Consider the following 15,202-nt stretch of genomic DNA (forward strand, 5'->3'; position numbering starts at 1 on the left):
AATCGTAAGATCGTGTTATAGTAGCTCATTTTTCAGGTTATCAAATTAATTTTACCTTGTTCGTTGCCTTTCTAATTCTCTATCATATTCAGTATGCTTCTTTATATATGGAGGAATCTAACATCTAAATCATCCATGACATTTTGAATGGGATTGCAGTTTGGTACTTTTGGTGCTATGGCCCTTTCTCTTGCATCTTGTGGCCTTCATGGATATTGAGAGGACTAAAATTTCTGCTGGAGTGGTGAATTATTTTAAAGAACCTTGTAATATAACCTTGCCAAACACATCCACCATTGACCTCAATTTAACTGGAGAAAAAAGAAAATCAGAAGATCATCGCAAAGAGCTCACTCTTTCAGTTTATCAAATTTATCTTTCCTTGCTGCTGTGTTATCGCCTTTCTAATTCTCTATCATATTTATATATGGAGGAATCTATCATCTAAATCCTCTATGACATTTTGAACGGCATTACATTTTGGTACTTTTGGTGCTATGGCCGTTTCTCTTGCATCTTGTGGCCATCATTGATATTGAGAGGCTAAAATTTCTGCTGGAGTGTTGAATGATTTTAAAGAACCTTGCAATATAACCTTTATAAGTTCTGTGCACAAAAGAATATTTTCTAAGATGTAAACTTTCTCTTCAGTTCTTGATATCTTAGCATTTTTTATTTTTATCTCTAATAGGAGTAATCGATAGTTATATTTAAGTTATACTTAAAAGAATTATCTGTTGATAAAGAGTAAACAACATAGCGGAGAAGAAAAGGAACTCATTTTATTATATATTGTGAATGGTGAAAATACATCTTTTTATAGGAAAAGTTAGGAGTAAGTTTTCTATTAGAAGTAAACTACTTGGTAGTTATCCTTATCTATCTAACTTTCTCAGAGTTAGTGTTATATTAAAATACTAACTTATCTATTGCATAACCTACACTCCCCCTCAAGTTAGGGAGTAAATTTTGAAAAGACCCAACTTGGATATAATCTCATCAAAGGTAATTCTTGGAAGTGCTTCGGTGAGAATATCTGCTAACTGATTCTTCGTTGAAACATAATTGAGCTTCACTGTTCCACCATTCACCTTTTCAGAGATGAAATGTCTGTCAATCTCCACATGCTTCGTTCGGTCATGATGAACTGGATTCTTTGCAATACTTATTGCAGATTTACTGTCACTTTGAAGTTCAAACCATTTGTTGGCACATAACCCTAGCTCAGTTAACGTTCTTTAAAGCCAAATTCCTTCGCAAATTCCAAGTGCCATTGCTCTAAATTCTGCTTCTGCACTACTTCGAGACACCACCACCTGTTTCTTACTTCTCCAAGTAACCAGATTTCCCTAAACAAATGAACAATAACTAGTTGTAGACCTTCTATCCGTTAATTCACCTGCCCAGCTTGAATCCGAAAAAATTCTTATTGTTCTATCATCACTCTTTCTAATCCATGTCCTGGTGTCATTTTCAAGTTTCTTAGAATTCTATTCACAGCCTCTAAATGTTCTTCTCTTGGATCATTCATATATTGACTCACTATACTGACAGGGAACGCAATATCAGGTCTAGTAAGTGATAAATAAATTAGTTTACCTACTAGCCTTTGATATTGTTCTTTGTTCACAGGACTTCCCAATTCTTCTCTCGTTAGCTTCAGATTTGCTTCCATGGGTGTTTCAGCCGGCTTACATCCCTTCATTCCAGTTTCTGATAGTAGATCAAGGATATATTTCCTTTGGTTGATCATTATTCCTTCTTTTGACCTTGCAACCTCCATGCCTAAAAAATACCGTAAAGTTCCCACGTCTTTGGTTTCGAACTCCTTCGCCAGTAGCTTTTTCAATCTTTCTATCTCCATACAATCATCACTTGTTAGAATGATATCATCCACATAGACAATCAAATTTCCTTTTTGTTGTTTGAAGATGTTTTGACAAATAAAGTGTGATCTGATTGACATTGCTTGTAACCATCATGAATAATCACCTTTGTAAATCTGTCAAACCAGGCTCTCTTGGAGATTGCTTAAGTCCATACAAGGACTTTAGTAATCTACATGCTTTTCCTGTATTACTCTTCACACCCAGTGGAATTCGCATATATACTTCCTCCAAGTTTCCGTTTAGAAATGCGTTTTTGATGTCTACCTGATGAAGAACCCAATTCTAATTAACTGCTAATGACAGTAACACTCTCACAGTGTTTAGTTTTTCTACCGGAGCAAACGTTTTAATGATAATCAACTCCAAAAGATCGAGTGAATCCTTTCGCCACTAATCTCGCCTTATATCTTTCAATGCTACCATCAGTTTTGTATTTTACCGTGAATACCCATTTGCAGCCGACTGGTTTCTTTATCTTTCGGAAGATCAACTATAATCCAAGTATTGTTGTTTTTCAGTGCTTTTAATTCCTCTTCTACTGCCTTTTTCCACTTGGGATCTTTCAATGCTTCTTCCACCGTTTCTGGAACATTAATGCTATTTACACTTGCTGTAAAGTCCTTAAAACAAGGCGTTAGCTTTCCATATGCAACAAATCTCTCAATTGGATAATTTCTGCATTTTCTTACTCCTTTCCTTTGAGCAATCGACAAGTCATTATCATCAATTAAAGCATTTAATTCAGTGGAAGAACTTTGATTACCTTCTTCATTCTCCAAAGGGTTCTCGTTCGGTTCCGGTTCATGACAGTGTCAATGCTGTGTGGGAGACTCGGGATTAGGTTCAGGGATTGATTTAGAAATTGGTTTTTGTCGTCTCTTATAAATCTGCAACTCGGATTGAGGTATTTGAGGCGAAGTGATATGTTGATCATGCCGAGGTAAATGTGTTTCGGTGGGCTGGTTTGGCAAGGATACGTTTTCTGGGTTCGGTAGTGTTGTTTGGTCTGGCTGTAGCGATTTTGTAGGCTTATTAGACTGGTTTACTGGTTTGACGGTGCTGGTTGATCAAAAAGAGCTGGCTGCAAATCAAGTGACAATTGTTGTGAGTCAATAAACTGATATTCATTATATGACTCCCCCTGAATAGCAGTTTTAAGGAAAAAATGTGTTTTTTCAAAGAAAGTAACGTCCATAATAATAATGAATTTCTTTGTACGAGGATAATAATACCGAAAGCCCTTTTGAGTCGATGAATAACCCAGAAACACACACTGAAATGCTCAAGGATCTAATTAGGACCTGAAAGGAACATTGTTATGAACGAACACAGTACAACCAAAAACTCTAAGGGGGTAACAATGAAGTCATTGTTTTAAAATTGGGAAAAACTGAAGAAAAACATCTCTCGGACACTTAAATTGTAACGGTTTACTAGGGAGACGGTTAATCAAATAAGTTGCAGTTAAAAGGGCTTCCCCAAAAATTGTTAGGAACATTTGTGGAAAAAAGTGGAGACCGAGTAATCTCAAGAAGATGTCTGTTTTTTTTCGCTCAGCAATCCCATTTTGTTGAGGAGAATTGACACACGAAGTAAGATGAATAATCTCGGTTTCTTGAAAGAAAGAACCCAAAACATTGGCAAAATACTCACTACCATTGTCAGAATGAAACATTTGGATTGATCACTGAAATTGGGTTTCAACCATCTTATGGAACCGTTTAAATATTTCACAAGCTTCAGATTTGGTTTTCATGAGAAAGGTCCAGGTAGTACGAGTGTGATCATCAATAAATGAAATAAACCACCGAAACCCATTAAAGATGCGACCCGAGATGGTCCCCAAATATCACTATGGATCATGGTAAATGGTTTGGACGGTTTATATGGAGAAGGTAGATAAACACTCCTAGTTTGTTTAGCAAGTGGACAAATATCACAAGAAAAAGATTTTGGACACTTATTGACAAACAAATGTGGAAACAATTTTGCAAAATAAAAGAAACTGGGATGTCCTAAACGAAAATGCAATAACATAACATCGGTTGAAGGTTCAAGTAAAGGAAATTGTTGTATAACATGGTAGGAAGTAGATGGGTGGGAAAATAAAGTTGCTGGAAGTAGGTAAAGACCCCCACAAAACCTAGCACTGCCAATCACTTTCCCCGAGCTAGAATCCTGAAATTCACAAAAATCAGAGTTAAATTTCGTGATACATCATAAATCGGCAGACAACTTGCTAATGGATATAAGATTACAAGTGAGATTGGGAACATAAAGAACACGAGATAACAAAATGTCTTGATTTATTCGAATAGACCCATGACCGACAACACCGGATAGAGAACCATCAGCTGTTCGAATATGAGAGATAGACGAGTCGGCATGAAAAGTGTGAAAGAGCCGAAGATCACCTGTCATATGATCACTTGCACCAGAATCCACAACCCAAGTATGAGTGGTGGATGTATTACTCAAAGTAGCAGAAGGAATTCTACTTGCAAGTACTGATTGGGAATGAATGTTTAACTGACTAAAAAATTGCTGCAACTCTTCCATTTGTTTTTTAGTAAACGAACTTCCTTGTAAATCAGTATTCACAGCACAGTTTTCTTGAGTATCACGTTGTTGATGCTATTTTGAAGACTTCCCATCAGTAGGCTTGCCATGTAATTTCCAATAGGAATCCCGCAGATGGCCAACCTTCTTACAATAGTCACACCAAGGTCTCCCCTTCTTTGGCTGAGTAGTAGTTTGAGAGTGAGGGATATAATTGTCATCATTCAATCCGTGATAGGTGATAGAGGCTGAAGAAACATCAGAATGGGGTGAATTAATGAGGAATTCCGAAGTGACCTCCGATGAGGAAGTGGAATTCATGATCGACGGCTAGATTTAGGGTAAAAAAGAAAAAAAAAATCGGCTAGATTTAGGTGAAGGATCGGTCACCTAGCTGATACCATGTTGATAAAGAGTAAACAACATAGTGGAGAAGAAAAGGAACTCTTTTTGTTATATATTGTGAATGGTGAAAATACATCTTTTTATAGGAAAAGTTAGGAGTAAGTTTTCTATTAGAAGTAAACTACTTGGTAGTTATCCTTATCTATCTAACTTTCTAAGAGTTAGTGTTATATTAAAATACTAACTTATCTATTGCATAACCTACATTATCCAAGTCAAATAGATCCTTTCTGGGTTGTTGTATCACTGCTGATGAACGGAAGGTCCTTTGGACTCTTAACTTCACCATTTCTTTTTACTGCATTTAACTTTTGCAGTAGGCATAGTACTTGAATGGTTCATAGGGCCCCCAATTTAAATGGATGAGTTTTTCTTATGCATTCATTCTTCGGGTCAATGGAACTTTTAATTATTGCCATCCAGAATGATTTTGGTACCATGAAAACTTTTTCTTCAGAAGCTGTGAATTTGATTTCTTCCCTTCATAATGTATTTTTCCCTCTACTTTTCACACCATGGAAGATTCTCAAAAATGGATTTCAGCATTTGGATAAATGATGAATGGCACAAGATGTATAATTTCTTTGCAGAGCTTAGAAATGAATATTTAAGGAAGTGATACTGAATTGAACAGATTAGAGCTTATGTGAAACGAGTTGGTCCAATAACTGCCATAGCTCATTTTCATTACTTAACTGAAGTTGTACGTTTTGGACATATTTGTGCTATATTTTGTACTTTGTATTATCTGATATTGGTCCTTAATGAACTGACTTTTTTATATGCTCGTTTGACTTTGTTCTGTCTTAAACAGTCCTGCCCATCTTATGCCTCTTTTGGATATTGTACGGACACACAAAACTTCCCCACAAATAATTCTTGCTCTCTTGACAGTTGGCAAAGTAATAATGAAAGTTCCTGTTGTGGTTGGTAATTGCACTGGCTTTGCAGTTAATCAGACATTCTTCCCCTATGGACAAGGTGCACTATTATTGGTCCATTTAGGTGTCTAAACATTCAGAATTGACCGGGTGATCAGCAATTTTGGCCTTCGTATGGGTCCTTTCCAATAATCTTCTTTCCTTAACCCTAATCATTTGATAGCTTTTTCATGATTTGAGTTCGCATTTTTCCAACTTCGATGATATCTTTTAGCAGAGAGTAAATTAATCAAATATTTGTCATGGAACTGCCATTTTTCTTGATTGTAGCCTTTGTCTCGGTGATGATTTTATTGCAATATATGCTTCTGTAATTGTTAAGGTAGGTCTCATCTTTCAATAACTGGAAAACCTAAGAAGAAAATAGTTGCCATATATTGGTGCATCTGCACCAGCAGCACCAGACCAGTAATGCTTACATTTTACTGTCTAGATGCCATTAATAGCTTATTAGAACTAGGGGAACAGATCAGTTAAGTATTGGTGCATCTGCACCAGCAGCAACGGACCAGTAATGCTTACATATTACTATCTAGATGCCATTAATAGCTTATTAGAACTAGGGGAACAGATCAGTTAAGCTTAGATTTCTAGTGATGATTGGATTTTAGTTCATCTGACTAGTGAGTTGTTTGAAGTAAAGTATATCATATGCCCTGGTATATTCTGGATATATGGTGATATCTGATAAATTATCCTTTTGTTTTGCAATACTGCAGGCTTCAAGACTTAACTGAATATGGAGTGGCCATGGCGGTTCTGAAAGAATATGAAAAGGCATTCCCAGATCGAGTATTTAAATCTCCATTGATTGAACTTTTAGTTAAAAATGGACGAAATGGTAAATGAATATTATATTTCTGTTTTCGTGGCATTCTTTTCCTCCTTATAACAGTGTTGTCAATGTATGTTCCTTTGTTATTGGGACATTTCATGAACTTTTGGTATTTCAGGGAAAAACAACGGTAAAGGACACTATATTTATGAGAAGGGAAGCAAACCAAAGCCTGATCTTTCTGTGTTGCCTATTATTGAGGAGTCTAGACGGCTTACAAATATTATGCCCGGTGGAAAGGTAAGTACTCTTACCTCGAAAATAATTATATAATCTAGGCATGGAATTTTGTCCGTTGATAGGCAACTTTAAGGTTTACATCCAAATGCCAGTGATACTGTAACTTTGAAAACACAGTATAGTTGCATGACATGAGAAAACATTAAAACATGACACAGAAAAACATGAACATTAAACTAGATTATGATACTTAAACTGTACAAGCATGATATGAATTCATAACTTGCTTCTATAGTGGTTTTTGGCAGGCGACAATGCAATTACCTTTTCTTTGGCCTTTGTAGCAAAATATCTAATATATCGTTGTTGCAATTGGTTGACAGCCTATTTCGGTTACTGATAAAGTTCTGGAGATGGTACTCTTCCCAGTAGTATATAGTGGTTTTCGGCATGCCGGGTTCTTGATGAAGGGATTGTTGTTCAAGCATCTGACCTTGATATTGCATCTGTTCTTGGAATGAGCTTCCCATCTTATCGGTAAGTCTTTAAGAATGAACTTATTGTTTAGCAGTTGGAGTGAAAAAATTCAGGGACAGTTACTTTTTTAGTTATAGCTACTATGATAATCTTTTAATGTCATTGCGAAATTTATCCTCAATCTAGTATCCGATCTTTAATATTGCTTTGGATTCATTTGTCTCAGAAAAACTTATTTTTGAAAAATGCTTCTTTTTTATTTTAAAGTATTCTCCATGAAAATAACATGGTCAATGAAAAATTGTTTTGAATCAACGGAAATCATTGAAACAAAATTTTCTTAATCCTTTTGGAAGCATTAGAAAATTTCCGAAGCAAAAGGTTCAACAGAGCAAGAAATGGTATCTGGATGATGCATATCATTTCTTAGTTTAAATAATGATATTTATGTTTGATAACGTTGCATTAAGTTATTATTTAGAGCTGCAATTAGACCACATCTGACAACGATTGTATTTTTTTTTTTTTGGTAAATTTTGGGCAGTGGTGGCCTAGTATTTTGGGCAGATACAGTAGGGGCAAACCATATACTTAAAAGTCTTAAGAAATGGTCAGAAATGTACGGCGGCTTCTATAAACCATCAATGTTTCTGGAAGAAAGAGCCATTAAGGGTATCCCATTGGTAAGATCCTTATATGTTTTCTGTATGTTTTTCGTCAGTATCCAATTCGATTGATCTTGGCTGTTGCAATACTTGACGAAAAAGTTAATATAATAAACAGAATTACTATAACATGCGTTATAAGATGCGGGAAAACATATTTGTAGCAGCCAGCTTAATGCATGAATTTTTTTATTTCAGTTTAGTTTTATTATCATCAATATAGTCACTTAGTAGCATCCTTCTGTATTTGTTTGTTCATTTCATTCATACTTTTATACATAAATCATGGTATTCAATAAGGAATAAGGAAATGGTTGGATTTACTTTTTGTTATTTTAACATACGGGACGTTGTGGATCTGAAGTGATTGGATTAAGAAGATTTTTGTGTAGATAAATTTTCTGATGTAAACCAACTTCTAAAGTTCACACAATCTTAAATATTTGAATCTTAAAATTTTGAACCGTAAAGATAGGTTTTCATAAATTAAAGTTCACTCTGTGAATAAGAATAATGTTTTTTAACAACACTTGTTTGATGATGTAGCGAATCGAAGATTTTGTTTTGGTGTTACATGTTTTTTACGTAGGATTTTGAATACATTTGATACCTTTTAATATATTTATGATTGCACATTTAATACGAAAGACATGAATTGCTCGGTGTGTCCAATTTCATGTTTTTATGAGATCTGAATTTTAGGATACTATTTACCTTCGTGTTTTTTTTCCCTATTTGTAGAGTGCACTGGCAACGCCATCTGCAACATCAAAGTCAAGGCTCTGAAGCTCTGAAATTGAGCAATAAATGGATCCCAGTGTGGTCTATTATCATGGAGTGAAATTGAGCAATATAAAAATGTCTTTTATTTTCCTTAGAACTCCAAAGGGTTGAAAGCAATCAGAATTATGCTTTCTTATATAAGCATACAATTTGGATTTAAATTTTATTTTTATTTTTAACGTCAAACTTTTTGGGTAGTGGTAGGAACATTTTGTGTCTGCGTTACAGTTTGGATTCCTATTTAGTTATCCGATCAAGGAATAGTTGCGAAAGATTTGAATCTAGATTAAGAAGTAAAAGCTTTAAACATAAATATTATTTCATTGTTTAAGAAATGGTCAACCATAGTAGAACCTCAACAAGAAGGTGGCCCCGTTGGAACATTTTAAACCGTAAAGCCTATTTGGCACAAATCCCTACCGATTAATATCTTAATTGAACCGAACGATCTCGGTGGTAAAGGAATTGTTGATATTCTTTTAGGTCCTGGGTTCGAGAATAAAAAATGTCATGGGTGTGAGTATTTAATGTCAAATGGTTGAATTATACTTACTCTAAATTAATCAAAAAAACAGTAATATCTTAATCGACAAAAACTCCCAAACTTGAAAGCAAAGTAATTGTGTTGCTGTATGTCAAACCTTTTGTCATGATCTTTGCTGATTATTGTGTTGAAGATACATACTCTATTGTACAAGTCCTTGGATTTTTTTCGCTTATAAAGGCTTGCTGCAAGGTTTATTTTACTGTCACAATATAGTTTAACAAGCCCCTCGTCTGCTAAGCTAACCTCTTCCACCAAACCTTTCAACTAAACAATCTCTGCTCTTTACTTTTATGGCTTCCGCATAAATTGACTAACTGCAAAAATTACAATTGGTCTTGTTTAAGTCAGATATATTAACCTGCCAATTAATTTTTGATAAATTATTTTATCATCAATCAGTTTTTTCATTGTTACATTATTGTATTCAGGGATTTAAATAACGGTCGGATAATAGAATAACAGTCATTATATAACGGTAGTGACAGTGTCCGAAATTATTATTGTAAAAAATATTGGTGTGAAATGGAATCACACCAATAGTGGTAGATTGCAATTGCAATTTTACGGGTAACGACTAATAGCAACAATAACCAATATTATTCTCGCTATTATTTCATTATTCTAATTTTTTATATAAAAAATTAACTCCTTTAAGAAAATTCACAATTGTAATATCTGCTATAATTGCAAGGTATCAGTTATGTATGTAACTACGATAAACATAATGCGGTCAAAAACTGAATCACAAGTTAATTTAAATCCTCTAGTTGTACCTCTTCATCAAACTCAACTGAATTAAGCTTTGTGATATGTTCCAAGGGAGTAGTTCCAGGTCTAGCTCCCCTCTAAATCAGGGTCTCCAATTAGCTCCAGAGCATACTTACACTGGAGGATTGATTGCAATGTCTTTTCGCTTTTCGGCTAGTAATCTCTGCAACTTGAGAAACTTTAACACCAAACATACTATATTAATATCTAATTTAACATCAATGTCAACAAATCAACTATAATTATGATGATCCCGTCACCATTCCCTAACTTGCCGAAAATCCAACTAGTTTAGTGATTTCTTGATTTCTATCGTTTTTCTTGTTCGTATTTGTTAAAATTGGTTATAGTCGTCCCTAACTATCCTAGATATATGATCAAAGCTGAAGTTAACAAAACCTAACACGGATTTAATGTATCCTAAAAATATCTTCAAAAAGCTCAAGTAAAACTTATTGATTCTTGCAGTTTTAGTTTCCTCTGGTTATAATCAATCTTGAAAACTCTTAATCTACTTGGAAGCTCATTAACAATGACTTAAAATCTCGAATTTATGTAAAAATATAAAAACCACCATTTTCGCTCAAATTTTATTTAAAATCTTGATAAAATGGATCGAAACGTGTTTCACAAAAGAAATCAACTAAGAATTTACTTTAGAACCAGTAAGTTCACAAGATGCTCAAAATCCAAGGAATTGATGAAAATATAATACATGGTACATGGGTAAGAGTCTTTATCAGTATGTGATGCTGTCTCTATTTCTGTTCAAATTCTACTATATTATCTAATTGATATTTCTATTCCAATTTAAACTATTATGTATACATTCATTTTCGTCCGGAGTTTTTTAATATATAAAATAATATAGTATAGTTTTTGAAAGAATTTTCTTTTTTTTGGAAACATATAGTTTTTTAAAAAAATAGGTTTTTGAATATATATATATATATAATATATAGTTTTAAAAACATTTTGAAAGCATATATAATATATAGTTTTGAAAACATTTTTGAAAACATATATAATATATATTTTTGAAAACATTTTTGAAAATATATATAGTTTTGAAAACATTTTGAAAATATATATATAAAATATATAATTTTAAAATGTTTTTGGAAAATATATAAAATATATTTTAGAAAAAAACATGTTGGAAACTATATATAATATTTGGGTTTTGAAAATGTTAGTTTTAAAATATATAGTATACCTATTTTTTTATTATTTATTTTTCCCATATTTTTGTTTTTGTTTTATTTTTTTAGGGTTCAATAAAGTCCAAAATGAGGCCAAACCGAAGAAGGCTTGTTCCAACCCAACAACCTGATCCCAACTACCTGACCCAGCAGTGGCTAGGGTTACGTATCTTAACAAGGGCGCCGCATAGGAGGGGTTCAAGGGGCGCGTGAGGACCACGCGCCGGTGGCCATGCACAGAAACCAACCGAGATTTCGGCAGAGAAAATCGGGACAGCTCGGGACTGGACCATCCCGGGATTTTAGCCAGCAACGTTCACAACCCGAGTAAATTGGGAACGGGGAGAGTGACTCCCGTAACAATTGGAAACAACCCCCCAACGGGGGCTATATAAGTCCCACGTCGGACACGAGAAAAAACGAAGATCAAGCAAACAGAGGTTGAGCAAACCAAGAAACCAATCAACCCAAAACAAAAAAAAATCATTCGAATATAACAAAAAAATAAAAACATCGAAGCCTTCGCCGAAAACCATCTGGAGAGCATAAGAACCACGTCGGGAAACCAAGGGTCGTCGGAGAACAAAGAATCTCGTCGAAAACCAAGGTAAAGGTCGAAGCTTTGGCATCTAGATCTACTCTGATCTAAACTTTCTTTTGATTTTTTTAGGGTAGATTTGGGTTTACGGGAACGAGGGGATTTTTTGGTTGAGTTTGGTTTTTCCAGCCATTAGTGGTGGTGGTCGGAGTGGCGGTTGGTGGTCACCAGGCGATGGTCGGCCATTAGGGTCGGTGTTTTAAGGTTTTTTTTTTTTTGGTGTTAAAATGAAATTATTTTGGGGTTTGGGATATTTATAACTGAGGGACCATTGTATAATTAGCTGATAGTTAATTTATTTCCGCAATCCCTTAACTTTTGAAATGTAATTCATTTCAATCACCTGTTTTAATTTTGCCTCCGAATTTTCAATTAATTTAATTTAATCATTAATCATATTTATTATATTTCACAATTTAGTCCCCTAACATTTCGCTTTTTTTTTGCAGCTCATTTTCTAGTATTAATTAGATCCATCAATTTGATCCTTTACGTTTTATTTATTTATTTATTTATTTATTTATTTACTTTTTTGATTTAGTATTTTATTAACATTTTTTACTTTCTTTTAACATTCTTTATTTTGTTTCTTATTTTTATTTCTTTCAAAATTTAACATTTTTTATATTCGTTTTTATATTATTTTATATTATTTTTATTTTATTTTACTTTTTTTTCTATTTGCTTTCAATATTGTTCTATTTAACTTTTTTTAACCTTTATATATATATATATATATTTTCACAATTGAATCATTCATTTGACTTTTAGGGATAATTTTAACAATCAAAGGTAAGTAATTTGGATCGAATTTGTAAATTTTAGTTTAAATTTTAATTCTCGTAATTGAGACAACCGATAAATTAAAATGGTACTGAAAGGGCAGTTCAAGGGTGCTAATCCTTCATCGACTGTAACCGACTCCCGAATCCGACATATTTATGGTAAAACGCAGATCAGGTAAGATGTGTCCGATCAACCTAAATATTTTTTTTAAATGATTGGTGGCAACTCTAACATTTTTATTCAAGTTGAAGCCCAATTTCGAGCCCACCAGAAAGAAGGTTGTGACAACTTGGCGACTCTGCTGGGGACATGTAAGTGAGTTAAGCCATAATTATTTTCTGGTTGTCTTTTTAAGCGAAAATAACAAGTTTAAATTTTAATTTATTTATTCGATTTTTATTATTTATCTTTGATTATTTTTTCAAATAATAGTTGTACTGACATTTTTTCAATGAATTTAGATTTTTAAAATTGTCATCTATGGCTCTATACCCGAGCTCCAAACCCTTTTAAGTGGAGGTGAAAGTGACACCTTCGTGGGAATTTATTCTTCGTATAGGCCTAGCAAGTAACCTTCGGGATTCATATACCTTATGTCTTCGTATGAATTTATTCTCCGCATAGACATAGGGGAATGTATCCTCTCGAGTTTAACTTGGTCCACTTAGGCTTGTAATGGGCTTAGGACTGAGGGTATGACAAGCCCAATGGAAACCAGCAAGAAGAACTCGGGTACCTTTTAGAACATAAATCGGGAGATTTGTAGGGAATTAGAGCCCACCCCGAAACTCCATTTCAAAACCTAGGATGTTTGAATTATTTCCTATTTTAATTTCTGTTCAAAGTATGCAAACTAGAAAATATGCATTAGGATTTGCCTAAAATTAGCATTGGGGGTAGAAAGCATGTATGGGTAAGAATAAAAGCATGGTGGGTAGATATCATGTGGGGTAGGACTTTTTATTCTCATTATTGTTTTGATTATTATCCTTACCTCACTAACTCTTTCCTTTCATTTTTGTTCTCTTTCATTTTATTTATTTTTTATCATTTACATCATTCAAAAGAGGTGTTGATCCACAAAAATGTGTTCGTTAAACATAAATAGTTTGCATTAATGGACAAACGGGTTGTAATAAAGAGGTGAAAAATGCAGAGGTCCAGCTATGGTTAGAAAATACTCAGAAGGAAAAGGGAGACAGTCTGCAAGGAAACTGTGTCAGATCTGGTTAGTTATGCTTCTGTCAGCCTTAAGCAAAACAATGTTCTAGAACTGTTGAGCATTTGGGACGGCCGGAAAAGCGACCAGAAACAGAAATTCTTCCAGCGGTATGATGATATCACACTTCTACTCTATGTCAAGATATGATGAGTCCCCAATTCGAGCCTTAGTGCAATTCTAGAATTCGGGGTATGGTTGTTTCACATTTAATTAAGAAGACAGGGTACCCACAATTGAAGAGTACACCACTTTGCTATATTGTGACGGACTCAGAATGGATCGAGTTTACACCAAGCACATCAAAAGTTAACTTTTCAAAAATGGGTTGGCAAAGGTTTTTACGAGCAGATGAGAAAAAGGTTACTGACCTGAGAGGTCCCTTCAAAAACAACAAGAACAAGATATTTTTTGTTAGAATTTTTAGGTTTCTGGAACTGCATGTCAATGATCTATATATTCAGTGTTAGTTTTGAACTAAAACCATCTAATTTTCTTTCTTTCTTCTTAATCAAAACTTTTAGTACCCCTTATGAAAGATATTAAGTACATCAGAATAGAAGTGAAATAGGGTCCTATGCTAAAATTTTTTGATCTTCTTGTTTGGTTTTTCTTTAAATTAGGGAATTGGTTGTGAGTATTGACATAGTGAAATCGCTAGGCTCAATTCGAGAGACGGCTGGTACTAGTTTACTGAGAATTATATTGATTTGACCTATGGTTTTCGGCGTCTTGTGAGCTCATATTCTTTTTAATAAGTTCATGTTGATTATGGGACTGATATATCGTGAACGAATTGGATTTTTTTGCATGTTTTTTAAATTTTATAGATGAATTGTATCGAATTATACCTTTAGAAGAAAATTTTGCATGCACACAACTCGAAAGGCATCATGATAGGGTAGTATATTTGGAGCAGCTACTTGACCCTGTCATATGCCTTTCAAGTTGCAAAAGAGACTGAGAGGTGAATGTGCTGTTTGGGATTTCATTATATTTGATCAAATGTTGAAAAATCTTTAACCACAAGGATTAAACGAATAAATTATTATATGCATTTATACAAAATAATTTCAGCTTTGTTGACTTTCAACAATGATACTTAGTTCATCTTAGTAGTATTTGTCAACTCTGTATTTCTAACCCCATTTTTTCTCACAAGCATTTCATCAAACATCTATGCTTCACATGAGATTACCTATATCTAATATTACACCTTGAATCATTGATGGTCTCGATAGTCCCTTGGTTGAGTCTTCTCTCAATGGACCCTTATTCAAATCAACACCTCCACATAATTCAAAGTTAGATTAGAATTTTCCATGCATTACCGACTGAAAAGTTACTC

At 34.0% G+C, this 15,202-nt stretch overlaps 1 pseudogene; it reads left to right on the top strand.

The window, feature by feature from the left end:
- Positions 1-5,629: 5,629 nt before the first annotated feature.
- Positions 5,630-8,789, top strand: LOC120149340 (annotated as a pseudogene).
- Positions 8,790-15,202: the final 6,413 nt, after the last annotated feature.

The sequence above is a fragment of the Hibiscus syriacus genome, unplaced genomic scaffold (assembly GCF_006381635.1).
Source record: "Hibiscus syriacus cultivar Baekdansim isolate YM2019G1 unplaced genomic scaffold, ASM638163v2 tig00111002_pilon, whole genome shotgun sequence".
Taxonomy (NCBI): Eukaryota; Viridiplantae; Streptophyta; class Magnoliopsida; order Malvales; family Malvaceae; genus Hibiscus; species Hibiscus syriacus.